General features: G+C 35.3%; 1 protein-coding gene and 1 pseudogene across 2 annotated transcripts in view; one reads left to right on the forward strand and one right to left on the reverse strand.

Annotated features, from left to right (window-relative positions):
- Foxj3 (forkhead box J3) overlaps positions 1-15,779 on the forward strand; it is a 113,834-nt gene that overhangs the window by 5,465 nt on the left and 92,590 nt on the right. The gene's annotated exons all lie outside the window — the stretch shown is intronic.
- On the reverse strand, positions 9,301-9,994 carry LOC143404500 (S-phase kinase-associated protein 1 pseudogene; annotated as a pseudogene).

Genomic DNA, 15,779 nt, shown 5'->3' on the forward strand with positions numbered 1-15,779 from the left:
GCAATCTATTTATTTTAAGCAACCTTTTGCAATTAGGTACCTTTGACTGCTGTTCTACTTGACATATGTGTCAGCTGATGACCTGAGAATGTGATGTCTTTCAAAGTGATTGTTGTTCTGAAGGATCAGAACAAAACAAATGAAACACAAAGCAAATGACTCATGGTGTCAAACTTTAGTTCTTTAACAAGATAAAATGTAGGATAAATGTGAATATGTGACAGGATAATTAGGACCCTGTTTGATTACTTTGACACTATTAGTAGGATTAGTTTTTAATAAATACCTAGTTTTGGTTGCTTTAAGATTATTACTTTAAATCTGAAGTGATTTCATTTTGGTGTAATTGGACCTGTATTAACACTGCACTGTCTGACTTATTTCTTATCATCCCTGGATGAAGTAGTCTGTAATGGACTCAAACTTATGAAATGCATTAAGAGGAACTCTTATTAATATATAGTCTTAGGGAATTTTTAGATTCTCCTCAAATGCACCATGTTGTCTGTTTTTCATTATTTTCAAATCATGTAGAGAGGGTCATGGATACCATTGAAGAGTTGATCAACTTTTGCATGGTGACCCTGTATCTGAAGGAGACCATACAGTCACCAGACTTTCAGCACAGTTTTTCACCTGGAGTACAAAGCTAAAAGTTGTAACTAAATTTTGCCTAGATAGAGTCCTGCTCAGCGGCGTAAATAATATCAAGAAAATGAAGTTGATTTTTCTGGTTGTTGATAGAGTTTGGTACCAGTGTAATCTTACTATAAACCTCAAACATAAGTTGGAATTAGCATTTCCCTGAGACTGAGACGTGATCTTACGTTGACACCATTAATAGGACTGGTTTCTGATAATTTGAAATTTGTGAGAGAATTGGTTGAGGGGGAAAGACTGCTAGAACTCACTAACAGTTTCAGATTCTCTTTGCTTACAGAGATGGGATTGGGGTGACAGTGTAATATGGTGGAACTAGGTTATTGTTAAGCTACTAGCATTTGGCTGATGGGTACATGGGAACTTATTAAATTATCAAAAGTAATTTAAAAAAGTTTCTGTGGCTTTGCTGTTAAATTTGGGGAATTAATTGTAGCCACAGCAGTCAAATATGTAGCTGTAAAGAGAGGGTTGACCATTTCGAATGAAGATGGAGTAGATTGTTTTAATAAGAGGTAAATGATACATGACATCAGTTTCTGATGATATGGTTATGTCTGTAAATCTGTGATACTCTGTATATACAGTAGGTAGGTAAAATGTGTCATAGATTGATGGTTTTGTCCCAACACATGGATAGCAATCAGCATTAGAAATGTGATCTTTGCATATCTCAGGAAATTATGTTTTACATCACTCATTATATAGTATGTGTATTTTGAAACATTTCCACTTCACATTTGGATAACGTATTTTCAAATCATTTTTTTTTCCTCTGATCTGTTGGATTTTGGAACCTTACAGTAGCCCTGCAATATAGGTCAGGAAAATAATATTCTGTTGACAAATGGAGAAAATGAAGCATAGCTAAGACTTATTTAGTGTCACTCAATTATTTAGTAGTTGAACAGACACTAGAATTTATACCCTGCATTCTGCTCTAGTCTTGTATTCTTCTTAGTTGAAAATATGACAAAGTTTTAATGAGGAATAGACTAGGTTTTTGAGGTAAAGATGAAAGTTTATGGAGACCCCAAAGGACCAAGACTACTTGGAGCAGAATATATGGTAGTAACAAACCCAGGGGACATAAAACTAATGAGGACAACTTCCTCTTATTAAATTTAGGTCCATGTATTGGTATTAGAAACATATTTATTGTTTTTAAAATTCTTGAGAGGATGGGAGGGAATCAGAATAGAAACTTTAAAGGATTGCTAAACAGTGGATTCAGTCTTATTTTACAGAAGTACATGTCTATAAAATTTAGATCTTGAGAAATTATACTTGGAACATGCTTCTACTGAGGGAGCCTGGGTTATGCCACAGTGTGACATCTATTATTGCTTTGCCTGGTAGATAGAAGACTGACAGTATATGAAGAAGTTATAACTGAATAGAAAAAAGGACTGGGAGGAAAACACATGGGTAATTTAAATTTTCTCCTTTGATCTTGTCTGTAGTGAGCCTATTTAATTTTTTATAATAAGAAAAGGGATTTTTATAGTTCAAATGACAATTTGGAAAAATGTGAATCTTTGGACTTGAAGGGCAGTTTAAACACTTTGTACTGTCAGAGCATTTTGCTTTCTTTTGGTACTGAGGATTGAACCCAGGGGTGCTTAACCACTAAGCCACATCCCCAGACCCCTTTATTAAAGTGTGTGTGTATGTGTGTGTGTGTATTTATTTTATTATGTATTTTTTTAGTTGTACGTGGACACAGCACCTTTATTTTTATGTGGAGCTGAGGATCGAACCTAATGCTCCATGCGTGTGCTCTACCACTGAGCCCCAGCCCCTTATATTTTATTTAGAGAAAGTGTCTAACTGAGTTGCTTAGGGCCTTGCTAAGTTGCTAAGGCTTACTTTGGATCCGTGATCCTCCTGCCTCAGCCTCCCGAGCCACTGGGATTACAGATATGTACAACCATGTGCCACTCCCAGTTCTTTTATATTTTATTTAGAGAGTGGGTCTTGCTAAGTTGCTTAGGGCCTTGCTAAATTGCTAAGTCTGGCTTTGAACTTTGTGATCATACTGCCTCAGCTTCCAAGGTCACTGGGAATAGTACTGCACCTAGTGAGTGTTTTGCTTTCTAAGTAGTTAATCAAATGGGTCAAGTTGTAAGTATGTTAAATATATAAGTTTTTCTTTGCATTAGAATTTGGTAATTTTAGGAAATTAATTATAGTCCCCCAGGAGCACCCAAGACTTTAGGTTTACTTACAGTAATTATTTGTCAATAACTAACCTAAAAATTAACACTCTAGTTTGTAATGAAAACTAGACGTTTTCATCAGGATCTATTTATCTGTTTCCATTCCCTGACAGGTTTCTTCTTTTTTTGGTACCAGGGATTGAACCCAGGAGTTCTTAACCTGAGCTACATCTCCAGCCCTTTTTATATTTTATTTAGAGACACGGTCTCATTAAGTGGCTTAGGGCCTTGGTAAGTTGCTGAGGCTGTCTTTGAACTCATGATCCTCCTGCTTCAGCTTCCCTAGCCTCTGAGATTATAGGCATGCACCACTGTGCCTGGCCTTTCCTGGAAGGTGTCTAATTAAAGAAAAAAAAAGTTGTTAGTTTTTTTTTTTTTTAATTTTTTTAATTTTAAGGTACTGTTTTTAATCCAGGGACATCGTACTCACTCATTTTTGTCATTTGCTGGATCATTTTACTTGCTGCTGTGTCTTTCCTGAGCATTGTACTAAGTACTAGGGACACAAATGAGAAGCAAGATCCCAGCAAGCAAAGACCACAGCTTTTAATTTGGGAGAGACGTCATAGAGATAGTCTTGAAATATGGAGGTGTCCTGCATTTTCTTCTGTTTACTAGTTTTTAACTTGAAAGGCATTCTGAATGACTGGTTTGCTTTTTTGAAGAACTTAATGCATGTGGGTTGTGGATAGGTAGCTTTAAGAGGCGCTGATGACTTCTTTGTAAAATATTGAAGGTCGTTGACCTAAAACATTTCTTCATCTAAGGAGCAGATCTTATTGAGGTATATGACTTGGGCACTCTGATTTATATCACCTTTGCTTTGGGAAATCTCGTATCCACTATTCTAGGATGGAGGCAGTGTCCTTTTGCTTTTTATGTTCTCTATAGTCATATCACTTGATGATGGGGACATGTTCTAAGAAATGTGTTGTTAGGTGATTTCATCATTATGGGAACATCAGAGTGTTGAATAAAGATCGCTGTGATGTCTCTAGATGATATGAGGCCCATCTACCATCATATATATGAAATATTATGTTGTGTGTGGCTGACACATAGTAGGCATCATTATGTATTCATTATACTAATAAATGAAAGGACATTTCCTGTGTAATCTTAATTTTAAGAAATTTAATATTGCTACAGATAGCTTGTAACAAAAGTTACCCTTAATATAAAGAGATACAGTGGTTCCTAGAATCTTTAATTAATTCTTCATTCAAGCTAGTCAGGTAGCCCACTAAAACACTGACAGACATTGGGCTACTCTTAGAACACTAGTAGTCATGATAGATGAAATGTAGTTTGTTTGTTGTTATCTCTAATTGAGACAGCATTTGCTTCTAACTTCATCTCTTTTTTTTTTTTTTTTGTGGAACAATAGTAGACCTAGCCTTCCTTCTTTCACAAGATAACCTTTCAAATATTTAAAGATGATTATTCTTTCAGCAAATATTTTGGGTACGTGGGCGTGCAAGAATGCCTTGAGCATTGTGAAAAATCCAACAGTAATTAAGAGGCCTAGTTTGTTTGCAAGGAATGAGTACAGATAGAGAGACATGAAAAGTGTTTTGCTTATGATGATAAAGAAAGCTTCACGGAGGAGATTGTGTTTGAATTAAGATTAGAGATGGTTCATCCTAAGCTGAGCATAACCAAAGACTTTTAAGAGAAAAGTTAGAGGAGTACAAAGAGATCCAGTTTGGTTGTTTCTCAAACTATACAGTATTAAAAATGTTTGTTGTTGTATCCTCAGCATGTGGAGAAATGTATGCCAAATAATTAGGGCTGTGTAAATATTTTTTAAATGAATAAATTGTCATGTTTGGGAAATACTGAACATCCTTTTCTTGGACATTCATAAAGCAATTTTAGGATATTGAACACTTTGATAAGACTTTTAGAGAAAAAAAAATGCTTTATCTCATTTATTTGAATGCCCACTAACAACTCTTGAAATTCTCTGGAAAATATTATAATGGGTCTGTATGGTAGAAGTGAGATGGAAGGTTGGAAAGTATTTTTTTCTCTAAGCTAAACACACTCAGTTTATTCATTCTACTTGCTAATCTGTATCCCTGTGAGCATTGTAGTTTGTAAGTGTTCTTAACATGTGTTGCTCAAAACAGAGTGTAGTACTCCCTTGTGAACTAACCAGTGTGTAGTGCGTGGGACTATTACCCTTCTTGATCTGGATAATATTCTTCTGGTGAAGCCTAAGACTGTATTTTGTTTCTTTTTTAGCAGCTGAGTCACTACCTTGGCTCATATTCAGTTCTCATATTAATTTACAAGAAGTTCTTTGAGTAGATTCAGAGAGATTTCCTATTAGTAGAGCTAACAAATGAATGCCCATTTTTTTTTTTTTTTTCTGATTGAGTCTAGGCTGTTTTCTCAGAAGTACTAGTCATTCTTAGTTTCCTGAAATCTGAGAAAGAATTAATTGTACAATGTAGAGTTGAGCAAGTAACACCCAAATACTTAAGTCCAGCTGTCCTGTTGGGTATAGTCAGAGTATATGAAATCCCCATTTATGCATCAATGAAATTCAACATTTTCCACATGTGCCTTAAATATCTTTTTCCCCTTTTTTGTTGTTTTAAAGAAAATTGTGGACACATTTTTTTAACCTTAGTATGTGTCTCTAAAAATATATTTTCTTATGTAACCATATGCCATCATTAGATCTAACAAAATTTACAGTATTTCTTAGATATCATCTAATATCCAGTTCATAATCAAATTCCTGACTGTTTAAAAATGCCTTTTTAAGTTTGGTTTTTTAATTGAATCAAGATTCAGGAAGGTTCATATATTATATTTGATTATATTTTTCAAATATCTTTTATCCTAACCATAGCTGTCCTTTTCTCTTACTTTTTGGCATATTTGATTTTTTCTACTCTTCTGGTCTTTTTTCTCTTTATTTGCACTAAATTCTGTTGCAATTCCTTTTGAAATATGTATCAGATTATTTTCTTCCTTTACATCAACTCAGCAAGCATTTTGGAATATTTTTATGTACAGAACATATGCTGGGTATTGGGGGAGATATGACAATTTTGACATGCATTGGCTCACTAGGAGCGAGCATTCCAGATGCATATTGAAACAATACGAAGTGGATTGTTTGCCCTCCAGTGGGTCATGTCTTGATGGCTTCCCATTTTTTCCCCCTGGAAAATGCTGCTGGTGGAATCTTTTTAATGTGTCATTTTAATCACATACTGATCAGTAGTCCATGATTGATTCTCCGAATTATGCTGGTTTTGGCCTCTCAGTTTTCCCATTGGCTCCTATTACCTTCCTCAAGTGGAACTAATCACAAGTTTGTATTATCATGTAGCATTTTCTTTCAGCAACAAGATTGTAAACATCTTGAGAGCAGAAATCATGTTTTCTTTTTCTGTGTAGTACTGGAAACAAGAACATTTGGAGAATCCTGGTTCATATACCAGGCCTGTTCTTACTACCTTCCTTAAGTTATCTGGAGTTTCTTTCAGTTAAAAGGAAATAATGTAGATCTGGCTCGAGTTCCAAAAATCACCTTAAAAAGAGTCCATTCAGTGGTCTGAATCAGGAATGACAGATAACATGGTTTGCACATTACCACTTCTTCATTACCTTGACTGTGACAACTATTAATTTCTGGTTGTATTTAGACATGACCTTCTTAAGTACTCTAGGCAGCCATTATTGGTTGAGCATGATTGGTAAATGATATGAAACCTTTCTGCCTAAACTGATATTTTCAGTATTAACTGGTATGTCAGAATCACCTGAGATAACTATTTGTTTGTTTGTTTGGGTTTTTTTTTGGTGGTCCTGGAGCTTGAACCTGGGATGCTCTACCACTTTTTATTTTGAGATGGGCCTCGCTAAGAACTTGTGCCTTCGGCCTCAGCCATTTGAATCACTGGAATTAATAGGTGTGTCACTGAGCCAGGCTGGGCAGCTTTTAATTAATATATTTCCTAGGTTTTGTCCCATATGCCTAAATCAGAATTTCTGGGAATAGGATAGAAATGATTCTTGTGAAATCAGCATTGATTTTTATACTGACTTCGGGAGCAGGCAAGTATTTTTATTTTGTTAAAACAATTCTACTAGTAGAGACTATAACAAACTATCTTTTCATTTGCAGTACAGCATTTTCTTCTGACAACCAGTAAGTTCTAATAGATTCAGTTTTCTTTTTAGGGGTATGGTAGGATTTCTTGCTTTGAATTACACCAGGCAAAGCACATGAATCAAATGCCCAAGATAAAGATACAGGATCCAGAGAAGTGGCATCTTGGTTTTCTAAATATAACTGAGCTCAGATTTAAAGCCTCAAAACACTTTAGCCGTCTGAAAGCTTGTTTTGTTTTTGTTTAGTGAGTACTTTAAAAGTTGTTTAAAATGGAAGAGTTTAACATTTTTAGAGTGGATCTCTTTTGGACTTTTAATATTTCATATATTCAGTAAAGGTGATATAAACATACAGTGTATTTAATCTCATATACATTTGTCAGGTTTTTCCATAAAAACAAATCTATAAATTGGAGGGGGGAGTTCTTTATTAGACCACTTAATTTGATTTTGCGTCTGGATATTATGGTTAAGTTATTGAGCAAAGTATGGAGACTGAAGCTTCAGGATTATCCAGTGAGTTAATGACAGACCCAGAAATAGAATCCTGTGTTATTTGCTTGGGTTATGATTTGGTTTGAAGAGGGTGGCCTGTGATCTGTTTACATAAATTGCAGGAAGTAAGGTTTGGGGTTTGGAAGAAGGCTCAGCACTGTTATGGTTGGTCAGGAATCTCCCCTCCCCCTACATTTGCCACCTGTTTTCTTGATACTAGTTTTAAATTATGGAGGGAAAAGAGGCAAGTTAGTTCAGTTTTAACACTTATTACTCTTAAACATAAGTCTAAAAAGTGGAAGCTGATTGTTGAGTAGCATCCTTTTTCACATCTTCCATTTGTCTCTTCCTGGCCCTGGTCTAGTTTTAGGAGAAGAAGGATATGGCCAATGAGTTGATTTTTAGATAGAAATAAAGTGGTTTTATTTAGAAATTTTTCAGGTGTATGATTCTTTTTATGGACTGTGCATATATCTTTGTTAAACATATTTAGTGAGTAAATAGTATGGTTTGGAAATAGTGGAGGCTACCAGAAAACAGACTCCACTGAATGGTTCAAGGGGTTATCAGTTTGAAAATAATTGCTAATTGTAGAGTACTTTCTGGTGAAATCTTTACTTTTCCCCTCCCCTTCCTGTTCCAGCTTTGGGATTTGGGAATGGATCTTGTGGCACTAACCTCATAAATAAGAACATTTGTGTTTGGTGGATCTGAACTTATTTTTTCTAACAGCTTTGTTGTGATGTACTCCACATACCATACAATTCACCTATGTAAATTGTAAAATTCAGTATTTTTTTAGTATGTTCACAGGATTGTGCAATCATCACTACAGTCTAATTTTAGAATATTTTCCTCCCCCTCTAATGGAAACCCCATACTCCCTAGCAGTGAATTCCTATTCACTTTTTATCTCTCTTCCTTCCCTGCTAGCCCTAAGAAACTACTTAATTTAATCCAGCTTCTCATCTGTAGTCTAGTTACTAATATAAATTAGTATATTGTGGATATTTGATGTAAATGGAATCACACAATATGTAGTCTTTCTTTCACTTAGCATGATGTTTTCAAGGGTTGTATGTGTTGTAGCACAGATAATTTTTTTTGATTGTCAGAGTATTCCTTTGCATGAATATAACACATTATCCCATCCATCAGTTGATAGGCAATTAGATTCTTTCCTTTTATGATTTAATGCTGCTGTGAACATTCTAGTTAGGCTTTGCTGTGGATATATGTTTTTATTTGGGGTATATTTATATCCTAGGAGTGGAATTGCTGGTTCATATGGTAAATCTGTGTTTAGCTTTTTGATGAACTGACAAACTTTTTCAAGGGGTTTGCAGCAGTTTACATTCACTGACAATATATGAAGATTGCAATTTCTCCACATGTTTGCAACACTTGTTCTTAACCTTTTTGATAATAGTTATCCTGGTAGGTGTGAAGTAGTATCTCATTGCGGTTTTGATTTACAGTAAACTAGGCAGAAATCATTTTACACAAAGAGGGAAGCCCCCAAATGCCCCTTTTGTACAGCTACCCACAGATCAGTTTTATTCAGAATAAGGGAGAAATTTTTGCTCATTCTAGAGGAAATTTAGCCGTAGTTTGGAATCTGTACTCCAAATATACATGCAGTCAGGACAGCTAATTCAACTAACTGATTTGCTGCTGAATTTGTTTACTTTTGACTAATATTAACAGTTGTAAATAGAGCAGTACCACTGGTATTTGGAATAGTCCTTACAAAGTCATGGTTGTTAGCCACAATATTTTACGTCTTTTTATATCACCAGTTCTCTTTGTATACCTGGGCTTTCTCTTCTTTAGTGAAATTTTTGATATTGAAGATTTTTTAAAAAATATTTTTCTCAGGATTCCCTCCCTCCCTCTCTTCCTCTCTTCCTCCCTCCTTCCCTCCCTCCCTCCCTTCCTTCCTTCCTCTCTCTTTTTCTTTCTCTCTCTCTCTCTCTCTCTCTCTCTCTCTCTCTCTTTCTCCTGGAAGTTGAACCCAGGGCCTTGTGCATTCGAGGCAAGTACTCTACCAACTGAGCTACATTCCCACCCAGTCCCTTAATATTGAAGATTTTGAGAATCTTTTCAGTAGTTTTCCTCTTGATCATATTAACAGTCTTACATGTAAAATCCAGCAAGCCTTTGATGTCTTTAAGTAGTTTGCACCCAGAATAAATTTCAAAAGTGTCCTTTGGTCAACTTTCAGGAATTCTTGGTCCAAAATGGAGATATTCTTTTTTTTATTTTTCTTTATGCTCGTCATCCCCAGGAAGAGGAGGGTCAACCTTGTCACTGAATGACATTTTTAAATATTGCTGCATTAACATTTGGTAGAGTAACTGGGTCATCATCTCCTTCATCATCCATTCCCAGATCTTCCTACGTGGTCTTGATAGTTATAGATTGGCAGTTTTTATATCAGCTTCAAGTATCTCTCCATCAAAACTCTGCAGCTTAATTGAAGGCATGGTGTTTGGTCTGAAGAAGAAAACTGACCAGAGGCTGAGGGGAGTAGGATGGTGTCTGCTCAGAAGAGAAAGATAGAGGACAAGGCCATACTGCCTTTCCTGAATTCTTAATGTAAATTAAAAAAAAAAAATCTTTATTTTACTTATTTCTTTTTATGTGGTGCTGAGGATCGAACCCAGGGCCTTGCACATGCTAAGTGAGCGCTCTACCACTGAGCCACAACCCCAGCCCTATAAATGTTTTTGATTGACTGGCTCTATTGCACTTTCCATTTACTTTCACATTATGTAGTTTGTGGCTAAACTTTTATTTTCTCATACTCTTGATTCTTAACCCTCTTGCAGTTTAAGTTTTACCCTGTCTCTTCCACAAAACCCACTCTTAGTGGTAGTCTCTTTTCAGTTTATATCCATTGTGGTTTGTATTTTACACTAATGCTTTTTTTTCCCTTAGATCACTTGCTGCTGTCAGAAGTACATTTTTTTCAAGGCTTATTAGTTTTTAAAATAAGTTCCTCTGTTTGGCCTCTCTTCTGATATTCCCAAGGTGAAATGAGGATTCTTACAATTTTAAAAAAAATATCTTTATTTTGTTTATTTTTATATGGTGCTGAGGATCAAACCCAGTGCCTCACATGTGCAAGGTAAGCACTCTGCCGCTGAGTGACAACCCCCCAGACCCACCCTCACAAATTTAATCTGTCTGAAAGCAGATGTCTTCTTAGCTCAAGCTGCACCATTGCTTTCAGGTTTAGCTAGTGCAGCTGAGATGGACAACACATTGCTACACATGCAGCAGAATTCTTTTCTGTGTACTACTTTTTCTGGTAGATTTCTTTTATACTGGCTGATTAAAGCACAGGTTACTTTCATGGCTGCTTTAATGATTATATGTGACTAACGATGTAAAAAATAACAATGTTAAAATACTCTTCATCAAAGAGTTGTTTTTTCATGGATCTTAGTTATATACTTTTCAAATCTTTTGAAAGATGGGGCTGAATTCCAAAGGTTCAAAAAGAAGAAATAGCCTCTTGATCTCTAGGGCAATGTTTATTTTCAAGAAACTTTTTTTTACCTTTAGTATTATGTTGATGCTTTCTCAGTTACTAACATAGTAAACAGAGGTATGAAGTTTTGTTTTTTTTTTTTTATGGCAGAGGAAAATAAGCCTCAGAAATTAACAATATATCCAAAGTCACACAGAAACTGTTGAAATTTCAGGGTAGATCTTTAGATCAAAAGTCATCATTGTTTTAATTTTGTTGTAAATTATAAAGAATTATATCTCTGGATGGGAAAGAGGAGATCCCTTGTAAGAATTAACTTGGGAACTTTTTGAAAATAGTCCAATTTCACCTCCTGCCCCCCCAATAATGCATATTATACAACTGTTAGTTTGTTATAACAGCAGCTTCCTAAATCTGAACACTTTGTAACTTATTTTTTTAAATATTTATTTTTTAGTTTTCAGTGGACACAACATCTTTATTTTTTTAAAGAGAGAGAGAATTTTTAATGTTTATTTATTTTTTCTTAGATTTTTTTTCGGCGGACACAGCATCTTTGTTTGTATGTGGTGCTGAGGATTGAACCCAGCGCCTCGCGCATGCCAGGCGAACGCGTTAACCACTTGAGCCATATCCTCAGCCCATGTAACTTATTAATATGCTCTCAATGTGAAGGAATTCCACATTCTTCTGTTGGTAATGAAATGTGATGCAGTAAATAAGCATGTGTTGGAGCATACTTGTGATGATTGGATGACTGACTTTAAAAATTTTTTTTTATTTGTTGTTTTTACATATACATAACAGTAGGGGGTGTATTTTGACATATTTTACATACATGGAGTATAACCCATTACAATTTTGATCCCGTTCTTGTGGTTGACATGATGTGGAGTTACACTAATCATGTATTCTTATATGAGTATAGGAAAGTTATGTCTGATTCATTCTACTGTCCTTCCTATTCCTGTCCCCCCTCCCTTCCCTTATTCACCTTTGTCTAATCCAATGAACTTCTATACTTCCCCTTCCTACCCTTCCTTATGGGTTAGCATCCACATATCAGAGAGAACATTTACCTTTGATTTTTTGGGACTGGCTTGTTTCACTTAGCATGATATTGGATGACTGACTTTTACTATCCTTATTTTGTGTTATTCTATACAAACTCTTATGATACATAGTGGTTTTTGATGGATTTGGAGAAAATACTACTAAACTACATAAATTATGAATGTAATTGAATAAGATAATATGATCAGCTGAAGTTGGTGCCACAGAGACTAAGTTTTAGCTTGGAGGATACCAATGAAAGATCCTGACTTTTGGTGTGAATCTTAGCCTTTTATGAGATTTTCATGTTGCTGATTAGCTGCCTATGAAGGAGAAGATTGACATATGTTTGTTTTTCTTCAGTCACCAAGTTTGAGACTGGGGATGCTTTTTAGGGACAATAAATTTAGGTGAAAAATGGAGAAATCTGAGACTAAAGCATTTAGGAAATTAGAAAGATAACCAGGATCTAGAATTAGTAGTAAATGGTAACTGATTCTAAGGGTTATGATGTTTGGGGGGGCTCAGTGTGTAAGATCATTGTTACTTGCCTGAGTTCTGAACTGAGAAATAAAACAAGAATAAGCAGATGAAGAAACAATTTGTAATACATTTTTTAAATGAATTTTTTTTATTCAGGTAAAATTCATATGCCATAAAATTCTTCATTTTAGAGTATACAATTTAGTGATTTTTAAAAAATATCTTTTTTTTGGTTGTTGATGGACCTTTATTTTATTTATATGTGGTGCTGAGAATTGAACCCAGAGCCTTACACATGCTAGTCAAGTGCTTTACCACTGAGTCACAACCTCAGCCCCAATTTAGTGGTTTTTATTATATTCACTAGATTTTGTGCAGCCATTATCACTATTAGACAGAATATTTTCATTTTCCCTGAAAGAACTTAGTAGCAGCCACTCTCCACCTGCCACCCCACCCCAAATCTCCTGGAAACATCCAGCCTACTTTTTATCTCTATGGATTTGTTTATTCTGGACATTTTGTGTAAATGGACTGATACAGTATGTGGCCTTTTGTGACTTTGTGTCTGACTTTTTCATTTAGCAAAAGGCTTTTTAAAAAAATTTTTCTTTAGGTATACATACAGTAGATTATATTTTGACATTTATACATGCTTGAAGTATAATTTATTCTAATTAGGATCCCATTTTTGCAGTTGTATATGATGTTGAGTTTAACTGGTCATATATTCATATATGAACATAGGAAAGTTATGTCTTGATTCATTCTATTGTCTTTCCTATTCCCATCCCTCCCCCACCCCTTATTGTTTATTAGCATCTACCTATCAAGAGAGAATATTAGGCCCTTGGTTTTTTTGGGTTGGCTTATTTCACTTAGCATGGTAATCTCCAGTTCCATTCATTTTCCAGCAAATGCCATAATTTCATCCTTTTTTAAAACCGAGTAATATTCCATTGTTTATATACACCCCATTTTCTTTATTCATCTGTCTGTTGAAGAGCACCTAGGTTGGTTCTATAGCTTAGATTTTGTTGCTTGAGCTGTTCTACACATTGATGTGGCGGCATCACTGTATTATGCTGATTTGAAGTCCTTTGGGTATATGCCAAGGAGTAGGAGAACTCAGTCAAATGGTGGTTTCATTCCAAGTTTTCTGAGGAATCTCCATGTGCAGTCCCACCAGCAAAGTATGAGTGAATCTTTTTCTCCCACATCCTCGCCAACATTTATTGTTAGTATTCTTGATTATTGAGCCCAGGGGTGCTTAAACACTGAACTATATTTCCAGCTCTTTTTTTATTTTGAGATAGTGTCTTTCTCAGTTGCTTAGGACCTCACTAAGTTGCTGAGGCTGTCTTCTCAGCCACCAAGTCACTGAGAAACTATATGCACCATCACACCTAGCCCCTTTTGGTTTTGATAAAACTGATACTGTAGAATGTGACTTAGATTTTATAGCCAAATGAATTGGCTAACTCCATGGCCTCTTATACTCATGGGATAGCCTACCTTAGAGGATGTTTTGTGTCAGCAGAGCAGATATATTAAAATCACAGCCTTATAGAATCCTGAATGGAGAGAGAAAAGAAAGACTTAACTCCTGGGTGTAGTCAGCCTACCTACCATGATGCCTCTTTGGAGAAGAGTAGGCTAAGAGGCCAGGAGTGTTTAGAGAAGTTTGTTCTATAGAAACCAAAAGTTGAAAATGGGTGTACTGCTCTAATAAAGGGGCAAAAAAAGTTAAGCAAGAAATCTGAAAGAAAAAAAAAAGAAAAAGAAACCTGAAAGCCATTTTTAGATGAAAAGGTTATCCTGTTTTGTCAGGATAGGAAGTATATCAAGGAAAATGATGAGTTCCATTTTAGATATGGTAAATTTGGTATTTTCAAGAGAGAACATTTATGTTTGGATATCAGGAGATTTCTCCCTGAGATAAAAATATGAGATTAATTTGCGTATAGGCAATTAAAATACAGGACTAGGTAAATCGCCTATAAAGTAAAATAGTAGAGAAAGGTGTCCAGTAATTTCCATATCCGAAATCTTTGTGGTTTTGAGTATACTAACTTATGTTTCTTTGTATCTTGCTATCAGTGACTCATTTCTGATTTTTGTGAGTTTTGATTGTGAGTTCATTTACTCACATTCATTTATTTTGGAATTTTACTTGTGGGACTTATTCTAGGCCTACAGCAAGGATGAGTTTCCCTAGAATCTGCATTTGCTTCTGTCAGGATCAGGTGGGGGATACTACTATCCTTCAGCTACCCTAAACAAAATTCTAGGTATGAAGCTTTTAAAGCTAAAAATCTAGGAGAGGTTTAACTTGTGGTTGTTAACTATCAGGGAGACACCACTGCATTGCTGTAATAGCACCATCATCTTGCCAACACTTAGTGCCAAGGGTACAAAAGCAACATTCCTTAAAGTTCTCTTTGGTAAGACTTGCACCCCAAGAGGTCTTAAAATTGCAAGTTGGAATTTGTAGGATATGCCAAAAATGCCCTAAAGGTGAAAGAAAATTGCTTTTTTTTTTTCCTTTTCTGCATACCTTCCAAGTTTCCCTCTTTCTTGTAATTTTTGGCTTCAGCTCATACCTTATTCTCTGTCAGGCTTTAGATTTTTTTTTTAAAGGTTTAAAAATACGTTATCCAACTATTTGGTTATTTTCAGACCAATCCATCCATCTTGTCATTATAGCAGAAATAGAAGTGTCTGTCATCTGTCTCTCTTAAGTGTATACAGGGACAATTAGTTGCTGAGACTCATTCAGTCTGTGAATCAAAGGTTATAAATTTAGAACAAAATTCAGTGTTTTGTTTGACAGGTTAGTATGTAGACAACAAAATTTAAGATATTTCAAATAATATTTTGAATTTCTTCTTTTGAAAAATTGGAAGTTCTTAAAATACTGGGTCTAAAATATTCTTGCCTAGCAACATTTGGCTAGATAGAACTGGGAGTAGCAGCTGATCCCTTCCTATTAAACATGCTCTTTTTAGTTGCTCACAGTCTTTACCTCTTGTCTAGTATACGTGTATGTATACAGTTAAACCAATTCCAACAAACCCACATGATAAATAAGATGTGTAGGTGGTGTTATCTCCAAGTTTCAGCTGAAAGAACTGGAGCTCAGTGAGGTTGTATAAATTCTTCAAGGTCTCAAAAAGTCACAGTTAGAATTTGAACCTAGAACTTATTTTAAAGCTCCTTCTGTTCTAGTGCTACTCTTA

The sequence above is a fragment of the Callospermophilus lateralis genome, chromosome 7, assembly GCF_048772815.1.
Source record: "Callospermophilus lateralis isolate mCalLat2 chromosome 7, mCalLat2.hap1, whole genome shotgun sequence".
In the NCBI taxonomy this organism is placed as follows: Eukaryota; Metazoa; Chordata; class Mammalia; order Rodentia; family Sciuridae; genus Callospermophilus; species Callospermophilus lateralis.